Here is an 11,183-nt window from a genome sequence, read left to right on the forward strand (position 1 = left end):
GATTTAATAAAAATGGACCAGAAAACAAAGAGGGTGTAGTGTAGCTGTGGAGCTTATAAAGGAGAGCTGCCGCTGGTCTAGGGGCACCTATGCATCAAATTATTGAGAATGATAATTATTGCCTACTCTGAGTTATCCCCTGAGAAATTGGGCATAAGATGCAGATTTTTATACTTTTGAACTAAACCAGGGCAGTCAGATTATGACTTTTTCTAACAATAGAAGGGAGAGTGTGGTGTTTGTGTGTGTGGGGGGGGGGGGGGTGTAAGTGGATGTGTGTGTGTGCAGAAAGTTGAGGGATGTTTTTTTAAGACTCAACCAAACGATCTCATTTGAGTGAGTCAGTGTAGTAACACTCTGTACCCACCTCTACAGGGTACGATGAAATAGTCCTTATTGGACAGCATAAACTGCCTGGAAACAGAATAAAAAATCTGTTGTCCTCAAACTTGAGAGCCAAAAAGACAACGTTTTGATAAATTTATTTTCGCACGGTCACTCGCTGGTTTTTTAACTTGCCACCACCTGTACTGAGGTTGTCAGACAGATCTCTAATTGCACAGGATCAAACTGTCACTAGGGCAAGAGCTGGTAATGATGCTCTGTTACAAGTGGTACAGCTTGTTAGCCAGTAGCTAAGAGAGGAGTGATGGGCACTGAAGCACTGCCATTGGCAACAGTCCATCAGAGATGGTGTACCAAAATGAGCAAGCAAGAAACAGAAGTGGGGATGTAGAAGGTTCGAGCAGGAAGATCAGACAGAACAGGGCACTCTTTGTCTGCACGACAATGGCACTGAAGAAATCCATTTGCTGGATAGGGAAAACAGATGTTGCCTGTTGCCAATAGACTGTCCCCAGGAAAGAGTCCAGGACAGAAGAGAGGGTGCAGTTGTTCCATCTTTCTGCAGTCCACTGCAAAGCAAATGTCCTTTACATGATAAATCAGTGTGCCCATGTTTCCTGGAATCTTGGTGAATACACAATATACTAGCGCTGACTCATTTTCAGGGATTGACAAAGCCTACCTGGACCTACTATCATCTACTAAGTCTTGACTGGAAGTTAGTGAGCCTGAGGAGCTGCATTGAATGTAAGATGGTGCAGATTTCGATGATAGATAAGGCTAAAATTTACATTTGTGATTCACATGTGTGAAGGTTCTTCATGACACCTAACTCACCTTCATTATTTTGCTTGTTTCTTGCTTAGTATTTTTTTGTTATTTTTTTTTGTTTTATATCTTGGATACTCACACTGGTTGTATTACCAACATCCTTGTTCTTTTGTACCGGTTGAATGCAGCCAGTGATTGGTTTGCTTCATTTTCAATTGTCGTATGAATGATAATCTTGAGTGGTTTATGTCAGAACAATAGAACATTTATAAAACGTGGCACAGCACAAAATTGTGTTTTATTTTGTAGAGCGCTGGCATTAAAGCAATGAACATTGTGTGATAGGATGCAAAATGTGTTGTGTAGTTTCCACCCTACGGTAGGAACTGTGTGTTTGTGGACAGTAAAACCACTGGGATGGTGACAGACTGATTTTATGCACCCACTCAGGATATGTTGTCCTATAGGCTAGTTAGCTCACAGTGCCACCATAAGCACCCAAACCTAGACAGGTTAAAAATGGTACTGGGAACCACTGAACATGACAGCCCTGATTCCCAGGAATCATGGTAACAGATCTAGAACCCAGGGCCGGACTGGGAACCACAACCGGCGCTGGCAAAGTGCTCGGCGGGTCCCCTCCTCCCCACTAGGGGGGGTTGGAGGTGCCGCGGAGCTCTTTGTAGGGGCCGGTTTTCGGCCGATTTTGGTACAGGGACGACTTTGCAGCTATGCTGCAAAAACGGGCCTTTAACAAAAACGGCCCCCAGGGGCCCAAAACCGGCCCCCACCCGTGCGGCGCACCGGGATTGCCCGGTGCCCGCTACGGCCAGTCCGGCCCTGCTAGAACCCTTTTGCTCAGTCACTCATGCCGTCTTATTCTCAGAGAGATATACATGGAATACAAAGCAATGTTTTCAATGTTTATTGAACCAACATGATTCTAGTATAAAATATATGTGTTGTGATGATCAATTGACAGAAGCAGATAAAAGTTATTAGAGGTGCAAAGACAGTGAGCAGAATGAAAAGTTCCACCATCATGCTATAATATGTATATACAGGCATATAAAACAATCCAGAAATCTGGCTTACTCCTACAATGCAGACCCTAACCTAAGTATTTAGGGTGCGTGTATTCTGCCAAGTATCCCGGTACTGGATGGTCCAACCCAGGTTACCTGAAGGGAAAGAATGCAAGTCCACATCTTGGTCACAAGCTGCACACCTTCGCAGAGATATCAGCACGCATTTGGGCTGATGCTTCAACATGTAGAGACCTCATTAATGACAGCAAACTGCTCCTCTAACTAAACCCGGAAATACATGTTTGTTTATAATAAAGAGAATCCTTCCGAGTCCTGGGCCAGCCAACATTGTTATGGTTAATAGATAGCCATGTCATCTCGTGGCTGAGGAATAGAACGACATTTGCATAACGCTTATTAAGGCCTTCTACATGATGTTCAAGGAGTCATGATAATGGTCTCGTGAAGTAGAATCTGTAAGCAAAGCAGTTTCAGAGACACTAATCCAGTATTGGCAAGCATGGAAATGTGTGGAAAAGGTTATTGTGTAAAGGGGAAAGGCAATGTGAGACACCCAGTATTCCTTTATGTGTCACACTAAGACACATGCTCCTTCTAGCATGACTTGCTGCTCTGCGCTGCACTACATGACTTCTTCATAAAGTAGGCCCTAAAAGCCTAATCAAGGGCTAGATGTAGGTAGACTTTTACCGGTCGGTGACAGCCGAAATCGGCCGTTACCGACTGGTAAAAGCACTTCCCTATGTAGGTGGCTATTTTACTGATTCGGTAAATAACAAATTGGTATTTACCGATTCGGTATTTACCGAATCATCATTTACCGATTCTGTATTTACCGAATCGGTAAATGATATGTAGTGAGCACTGTAAACAGTGCTTCTGGGCTTTAAGAATTTGTTATTTACCACCAACTATTAGTTTGTGGTAAATAATGAATTCCTATGTAAATTGTAGCAAATAAAAGTCCTTAAATCCAGTATGTATAAATAGGTTTGATTTATTGTAGATTAATCCAAGTTAAGTTAACAATAAAATGAACCATAGATGTAATAATAAAAACCCCACCAGGAGCAGTTCTTCTCTCGCTCAGCCTGCCTGCCATCAACTGCCTCTACTCAGAGCAGTCAGGTACCAAACATTCTAAGGTGTCATCAAACATTCTACCAGATGCAGTGGCTAAGCAATGGGGAAATCTAAGCAAGGGAAATGCAAAGCATAAGCAAGATGTAACACATCCCCCTTCCTTAGAAAACAACAAACAAAGATAAGAGAATATATATACAAATCATATGAATGGAACACATTACATTGCATTCTTAAATATATAACAGTTGAAATATAATAAGGATAGCATTTTCAAGTATATTCACAATTGCATTCTCAAATATAATTGCATACTCAAATATGACAACCTGACAATTGCATTCTCAAATAAATCAACAATAGGATTCTCAAATATAATGACCCCATCCCCCTCCCTAGGGAGAAATTAAACAGATGTTCCTAAAAATTTCCGACAACCTCCATATCTTAAATAAATACAATATGAACTCCTCTAAAAAAAAAAATTAAAAAAATTAGAGCACTTGCGTGGTTCATATCATCCAAATAGAGTAACTATTGAACCCCTCAGAGTCCATAACAAGAAAATTGAGCAACTACGGCTCTTCACAACATTGAACAATTGAACCCCTCAGAGTCCATATCGTAAAAATAATTGAGCAACTACGGCTCTTCACAGCATTAAACAATTGAACCCCTCAGAGTCCATATCCAGAAAATTGAGCAACCTAAGGCTTTCACAACATTAAACTAGAAAAATGGAGCGCCTCAAAAATGAGCACCGAAGTGGCTCCCCAGAAAGTACATATCCAATGTGGAGCGCCTCAAACATGAGCACCGAAGTGACTCCAGCAAAAATACACATTCAATAAGTCCAAACAGCCGAACAATTAATCTTCAACAAAAAAAAAATCAATATGGAATTGAACACCTCAAAAACAATTGAGCACACTTGTGGTTCAAATCAGCATATCAGTATCAAACATATCTGCAAATAATCACGAGAAATAAACAAATTGAGCACCTCAACAAAAGTTGAGCACATACGTGGCTCAATCCAATAAAAGTAAACCCACATGAATTGAGCGCCCCAACAACAGTTGAACACATAAGTGGCTCAATCCAATAAAAGTAAACCCACAACACCATTCATAAATAAGAAGTAAAGATACATTAAAATAACATAGACATCACAAACACTGTGAATTATGTTATCAACAATAGAATTGGCAAGTTGGTAAATATGAATAGAAAAACATATTACACAGATTTTCTTTTAAAATAAGAAATTAAAACAACAAAAGTAGTCACCGTAGTCTGAATGTTAAGATGACAGCAAAGTATCCCGGTGAATTAGACTGTAGATAATGACAGCAAGTTCTTGTCAACTCAGATTGTGGTTAATGAAACAGAGTACCAAAATGTCACTTTTCAGCAGAGAAAACCACAAATGTCATCTCGGTGAATCCAGGCGAGAAAAAATCAACAGTACACATGTACTTCACAAAAATACAGATTACCCGTTGCTTTCTTCATTAATGACAAAAGTTCATGACCTCAATTGAAAGCTTCCTCCAAGCTGACGGAAATTCATGTGTGTGAGTTGTCCATAGTCCTTCATACGATTGCATATCAGCGGTTTAAAAGATTGCCAGAGTACCACAAGGAAATGTACAGTGTTAATTAAACTCACCCAGGACTTCGTTCCGCCAGGAGACAAAGAGTCAGAAACAGTGATTTTGTCCTGCCAAAATAAACACGGATAACCGCTTTACTGGAAACAGCCATGACTGAAAGAAAATAAAGTTGCCGATGACCCAATGACGCTACGTTGCATCACGTACGTCTCTTTGCGCACGCACCCTTGATGACATCAGCGGCTGCCATGGACGGAGAGAAGACGAAAATGCTCAGCGTTTTCAAGGAGACGACCATGCTCAGAAACCGTTGTGAGCGCTCGAGCCAATGCTCACGTAAGTTGTTGTTGTTCTTTTTTAAAAATCGCCATGAAAATTGAAAAACAAGAAATGTGCAAAAATCTTCACAGGGCCTTAGAGCAGTAAACGGGTTTGAAACACATGAACATCCCTTGCGGAAGTCACAGCAGACACCGCACACAATGCTCCGCTCACAGATGCCAGCGTCGAAGTCACAGCAGACACCGCACTCTGTGTTCAGCACACCAAATCCAGAATTTATCTTTGAGGGGCACATCTTCCCTTTTTTTAAAAAATCTTGACAATTCAGGCCAATATGATTTAAAGTTCTCTTCCGAATCAGGCCAAATCACGCAGTCAGAACTCAAACACCCTGGGATAGAGGCTGTCTAGATGACTGGGGACACTGGTGGGGCTAACCAGGGCGTTTCTGTAAATGTACCTTTTCTTTTCCGGCTTAAGTAGTTCCTTGGTTGCAATAATACTTCATTAAAACAGTCCTCTTTCCAAGCATAGGTTCAGTTCTTTACCTTGTCGCCAATTTGTAGCAAATAAAAGTCCTTAAATCCAGTATGTATAAATAGGTTTGATTTATTGTAGATTAATCCAAGTTAAGTTAACAATAAAATGAACCATAGATGTAATAATAAAAACCCCACCAAGAGCAGTTCTTCTCTCGCTCAGCCTGCCTGCCATCAACTGCCTCTACTCAGAGCAGTCAGGTACCAAACATTCTAAGGTGTCATCAAACATTCTACCAGATGCAGTGGCTAAGCAATGGGGAAATCTAAGCAAGGGAAATGCAAAGCATAAGCAAGATGTAACATAAATGCATAAATGTGCATTTACACCTGTGCCATGTGACAGACATACATGCCCTTAGGGCATGTATGTATGCCACATGTGCACACCAGCACTAATCAGGGGTGCAACAGGGTGTGAAAGTGACACCCTGCCACCCTTGACTTCTACACAGTTTTACCGAATCGGTAATTACTGATTCAGTAATTGACATTCATTCCTATGGGCCTTCAAGCCCATAGGAATGAATGGCAAATACCGAATCAGTAAATACTGATTCGGTAAATACCGAATCTTACTGATTCAGTATTTTTTACCGAAATATTATCTACATTGCAATTACCGATTCGAAAATACCAAATCTGTAAAATTCGGTATTTTGGAATCGGTAATTGTAAATTACCTACATCTAGCTCCAAGTTTCCGCTCTAGGAATGGCTCTTTTATGAGCAAAATACAGAAGCTTCACTGCTCACACACCTCTTAATCCACTAGTGTAATTGTTGTAAGCATCTAGTTCCTTCTTTCTCTTGGGCCACTGCTGCAGTAAATGAGTGGAGTCAAGGATCACCCTGAAGGGACAGGATCAGCTTCATAGTTTTGTATTACAAAATTAAACCAAATCCAGCTGGCACTTGTGCAGTTGGACATCTGCAAAGTACATTACAGGTCACCCAAGAGATTCATCCGACTGTCTTGGAGCAGTAATGTCTTTGCAGCTGCGGCAGGACAACGCCCCTTGCACCCATTAACACCAGTCTGTCTCCAATGCTAATAACAAAACTAATGTTAGAAGACAACCACAAAGGTGAGTGTAGTCAATATAGACTTGGCAAATGATTTGGAACTTTATTAGCATGAAGGCAGACATCTTGTGACTTTTCATGGTGTGACCACTACTCCTGAACAATAAAGATTCAGCAACAAAACTAGAGAGTTCAACGACCCAAAAGGCCAAGGGTACCTATGTAGAGATGCATAATATGAATGTGCCTGCATGTGTAAGGTGATGGTGACGATTTTTCATACATGTGTTTGCATACCTAAAACAAGGGAACGATTCTAAAAAAGAACATAAAAAAAATAAACCTCCAATACAGTGAGACTACATCACAGCTCAGTGTGCCCCCCTTCTGAAAAGCCAGTTGTTTGCAGGTAGTCAATGACTAAGGGGCAGATTCATCAATGTTTCAAGCAGGGCAAAGCAGCAAGGGACCTTGCTGTGCTGCGTTAAACGGCAGAGTGCGCTATATTTATCATCATACGGCGCAATCCTATCCTTTCATTGTGCTGGTGCACTTTTGACTGCCATAACACCAAAAAGAAACCCTTACATTATGGTTCAAGGGTACCTGCACTGTAAACAGGATTGTTATTGTATAAGAAGGTACACATTGCTGCACAAAATCAATCCTTACAGGCATTTTTCTCTTCCTACGTGTGCTGCATTCTGCAGCACATGTACAAAGAGCTCAAAAAATTAGAAATATAAATATTTCTCCTCATTACCCCTCCCCTGGGGAGGCATAACATTTTGAAGTATTCTAAGGTCTACCACTAGAGGTAAATCTGGGAATGGACCAAAATCCATAGCTGAATGCGTGGGTACACGCATGCTCACCTGCCTCTCTGGGGCAGCATAACTCAAAGCAGCAGTTTGCACTGCCCTACGTTACTCCAGATTCATCTAGCCATGCAGGTGTGCGCAAGGTGGCCTTCCGTGGCTTGATAAATCTGACTTTAGTGTTGCGACGCACTTGCGCCCCCTTTCATGGTGCAAGGGTGACCCGACACTATGATACATTGGGCCCTACATTCTTAGGAAGAGATGTACACATGGTACTATAACCCTAAGAAAGGGGTAGTTCTCATTAACCCTATTTTTTCCTGAATTTAAGGTATGACAGTGATATTCGAGGGAACACAGTCATGCTATCCAACAACAGGACCCTCTTTCCTGGGTCCTATCTGTCTTCCTTGTACTTCTTGAAATCACAAGTAAGGTGGTAGGGTTTAAGTAAGTAGTCGGTCCATATATTCTCTTCAGAGCCACTTCAAGGGCTAGACGAGCCCTGGCAGGCAGATCTTTGGCACACAAGTAGCAGGTCCAAACAGCTGCCATTCTTTTCTTCCCAGATCTGTGACTTGGGGTGAGTGTCTGAAAAGTTTCAACGCTCTGTTCATCCTCTCCCTGTCTTTACTTTATTCGTTCTAAGTTGGCAGGGAATGCCCAGACGTTGGTCCCTTGCTCACTTTGCCACTAGATTCAAGCTAGCCTGGCTGATGATGGGCGTTACCCCGAAACCGGGCCCAGGATGCTTGTACCCAGTCCAGAGAAGACCTGGCTTGGCAGTTCGGGCTGGACTGTTCCCATGAGGCAGAGGGTCAAGACTGATTTGCATATATCTGGGTCTGAACTGGGTTGGTGAAGTGAGCTAAAGAACGATGATGGATTCAACTCACATCTGTGGCTGGGGGTGAGTGTCTGAAAAGTTTCAGCGCTCTGTTCATCATCTCCCTGTGTTTGCTTTGTTCCCCCTAAGTTGGCAGGGTATGGCCAGACTTGGGTCCCTTGCTCCCTTTGCCACTGGATTCAAGCTAGCCTGGCTGATGAGGGTTTTACCCTGAAACCGGCCCCAGGGTGCTTGTTTACGGTCCAGGGAAGACCTGGCTTGGCAGTTTGGGTTGGGCTGTTACCATGAGGCACAGGGTAAGACTGAATAGCATATGGCTGGGCCTGTACTTGGGTGGTGTATTCAACCCAGACCTGTGACTGGGGGTAAGTATCTGAAAAGTTTCCGAGCTCCATACATCTCCTTGTGTTTGCCCTAAGTTGGCAGGGTATGCCTAGACGTGGTTCCCTTGCTCACTTTGCCACTGGATTCAAGCTAGCGTGGCTGATGAGGGGTGTTACCCCGAAACCAGACCCAGGAGGCTTGTTTCCGGTGCAGGAAAGACCAGGCTTGACAGTTCTGGCTGGACTATTCCCATGAGGCACAGGGTCAAGACTGATTTCCATATAGCTGGGTCTGAACTTGGGTGGCGAAGTGACCTAAAGAATGATGATGGATTCAACCCAGATCTGTGACTGGGGGTGAGTGTCTGATTCCATCACCTCCTTGTGTTTGCTTTATTATTTTAAAGTGTGCAGATACCAGCATCCCTCTAAGCACTAATGCGCTGACTGTCTAAAAAATTACGGCTTGAAATGTTCCATAGAATTGTAAAAGTGCCTGCCATAGACGGGGCTGCTGTCTGCAGCATGAACAATTTCCAATTCCTAAAGTGCTGGTGCAATACAATATTAAAACATTTCCCAGCGTCATGAATAACTCGAATACAGTTTCAAGGTGAGACTGCATAACTATAATTCCTCAATTAAAAAAACGATTGAAGAACCAAAACATAAAGTTAAAAAGCAGCCCCTTTAAACCTCCAACAAAAGAATCTTAGATTAGAATAAAAGGAGATAATCATGCCTTGCTCTGCCTTCAGACATTAAATTATTGGAATTCTGAAGCGATACGGCAACAGCAGAAGGCAGAGAAAGACCATGGCTTGTTTATATAGTGGTCGACAGAATATGCATATTTTGAGCAGTGGCTGCTGATGAACTTTGGTAGTTATGAGGTCAAATGACAGCCTCAAAGGTGCCTTTCTAGTGAGAGAGAAGCAGAAGAGCCTGCCTTCTATTGGAAGAGTGAGTGTGTGGTGGTGAGGAACTCTTCTCTCCCACTCGGACTGAGGTTTTTTTAAAAAAATACAGGGACAAACTGCGTTTTACTACACATTTTTTTTGCATAAATGACCTGTAATACACAACCATTAACTTTAGCCCCAAATTGTAGCCACGCTAGTGTGAACCGTCAAGACACCGCCCCCCCCTACACCCCCCCACCCCCCCACCCCCCTCCGCCCCCCCCCCCCCAAACACACACAGACACGTGTTGGGTGCTGGATGCTCACGTGGCGATATTGCTTCCACATGTGCTTTCCATCCAGCGGTTTTTCTGAGGACAGAGTCCTCATGAGGGGGGCGGTGAGCGAGGGGGCTCAATTTCGTGTTTTCCACTTCAGTTTCCAACACTCAGCACGTACAGTAGGATTTATAGCACAAACCACCATTGCTGGACAATTTGTTTGAGAACGCTCTGTGAAAGCAAGCTCAGAAATTTTCATTTTGGGGCATTAGAAGATTATATTCACATTATGCAGCACAATGTCACAATAACACGATGGAGTAATTACACTCAGTTTAGGAAAAAAACACACTGACGTAAATGTTTAATCGTATTCGCACTGATTTCGAATTCTGTTTTAGGGTAGAGCTTGAACAATGGGGGGGGGGGGGGGGGGGGGGAAATCGGCTACATCTGAAAGTTCGTGAACCCGTAGAGAAGACGAGTATGATATAGATAGAATCAAAAAACGTAAAATGAATGGAAAGCAAAGTCACCAAAATAAAAACTGTATGATAGGCGTTAACTAAGAGGACAACAAGACACTATTAATCTGCAAGGCATTTTGAACACAGGAAAAGCAAAGCGGTACACACAGATCCTAAAAGGAAACCTTAAAGTACCGGGATCATATCTTAACACATTTGTCCTCCCTCTTGACCCTCCTCCCTGATATACACACAGCTTACCTTACGATTCTTCTCAAGCACTGAGGGGTTTGACGAAATACAGCACTTGCTCCTGTCCGCTTGTTAATGGATATGAATGTCCTAAGAGCATTTAGAACGCTTAAGGCAGCGATCGTAAAAGACCCCCAGAGCTCAGGCAGAGACGGTACTTGTAAAGCTAGATTCCAAAAAGTTTCATAGTTAATAGTTGCATGCAATAAACAATTTCGCAATTGCTTGGCATCGTCTCCTGTTTCATTCTAATTCCAGGAATGTTTGGAAATTGTTCGGCCCACAGGATTGTGGACCATGGCTTAGCTGGCTTGGTTTGTCCTCAAGTGCCAACTAAGTCAGCTAAATGGGAGCATGCATGCTGCATTCCAAAGAAAACCCTGGAAAGTGGCGTACCGGTAGCACAAGGGGCTTGTAAATAATCCCCTAAGTTGGGTGTGGTCTGGTGTGTATCTAGGGCAGGATTTGTTCTGACTCTGAAGTTATTTAAGGTCAGGCATCAGATGCTTATTCAGTAGTTTTTTATTATTTGAGTTCTGTTCTTTGTTATATGTTTACTTATCAGAAATGAAACATTAC

General features: G+C 42.6%; 1 protein-coding gene across 2 annotated transcripts in view; it reads right to left on the bottom strand.

Moving 5' to 3' along the window:
• Window positions 1–10,798, bottom strand: part of LOC147690364 (cytochrome P450 2F2-like) — an 818,967-nt gene extending 808,169 nt beyond the window's left edge. The window contains exon 1 of one of the 2 annotated variants that reach the window (XM_086937998.1): window positions 10,614–10,798. The gene's annotated coding sequence lies outside the window, so the exon portion shown is untranslated. The remainder of the gene's footprint in view (window positions 1–10,613) is intronic. The other variant, XM_086937999.1, reaches the window with a different exon arrangement.
• Between the last annotated feature and the right edge of the window lie 385 nt (window positions 10,799–11,183).

The sequence above is a fragment of the Lissotriton vulgaris genome, chromosome 9, assembly GCF_964263255.1.
Source record: "Lissotriton vulgaris chromosome 9, aLisVul1.2, whole genome shotgun sequence".
Taxonomy (NCBI): domain Eukaryota; kingdom Metazoa; phylum Chordata; class Amphibia; order Caudata; family Salamandridae; genus Lissotriton; species Lissotriton vulgaris.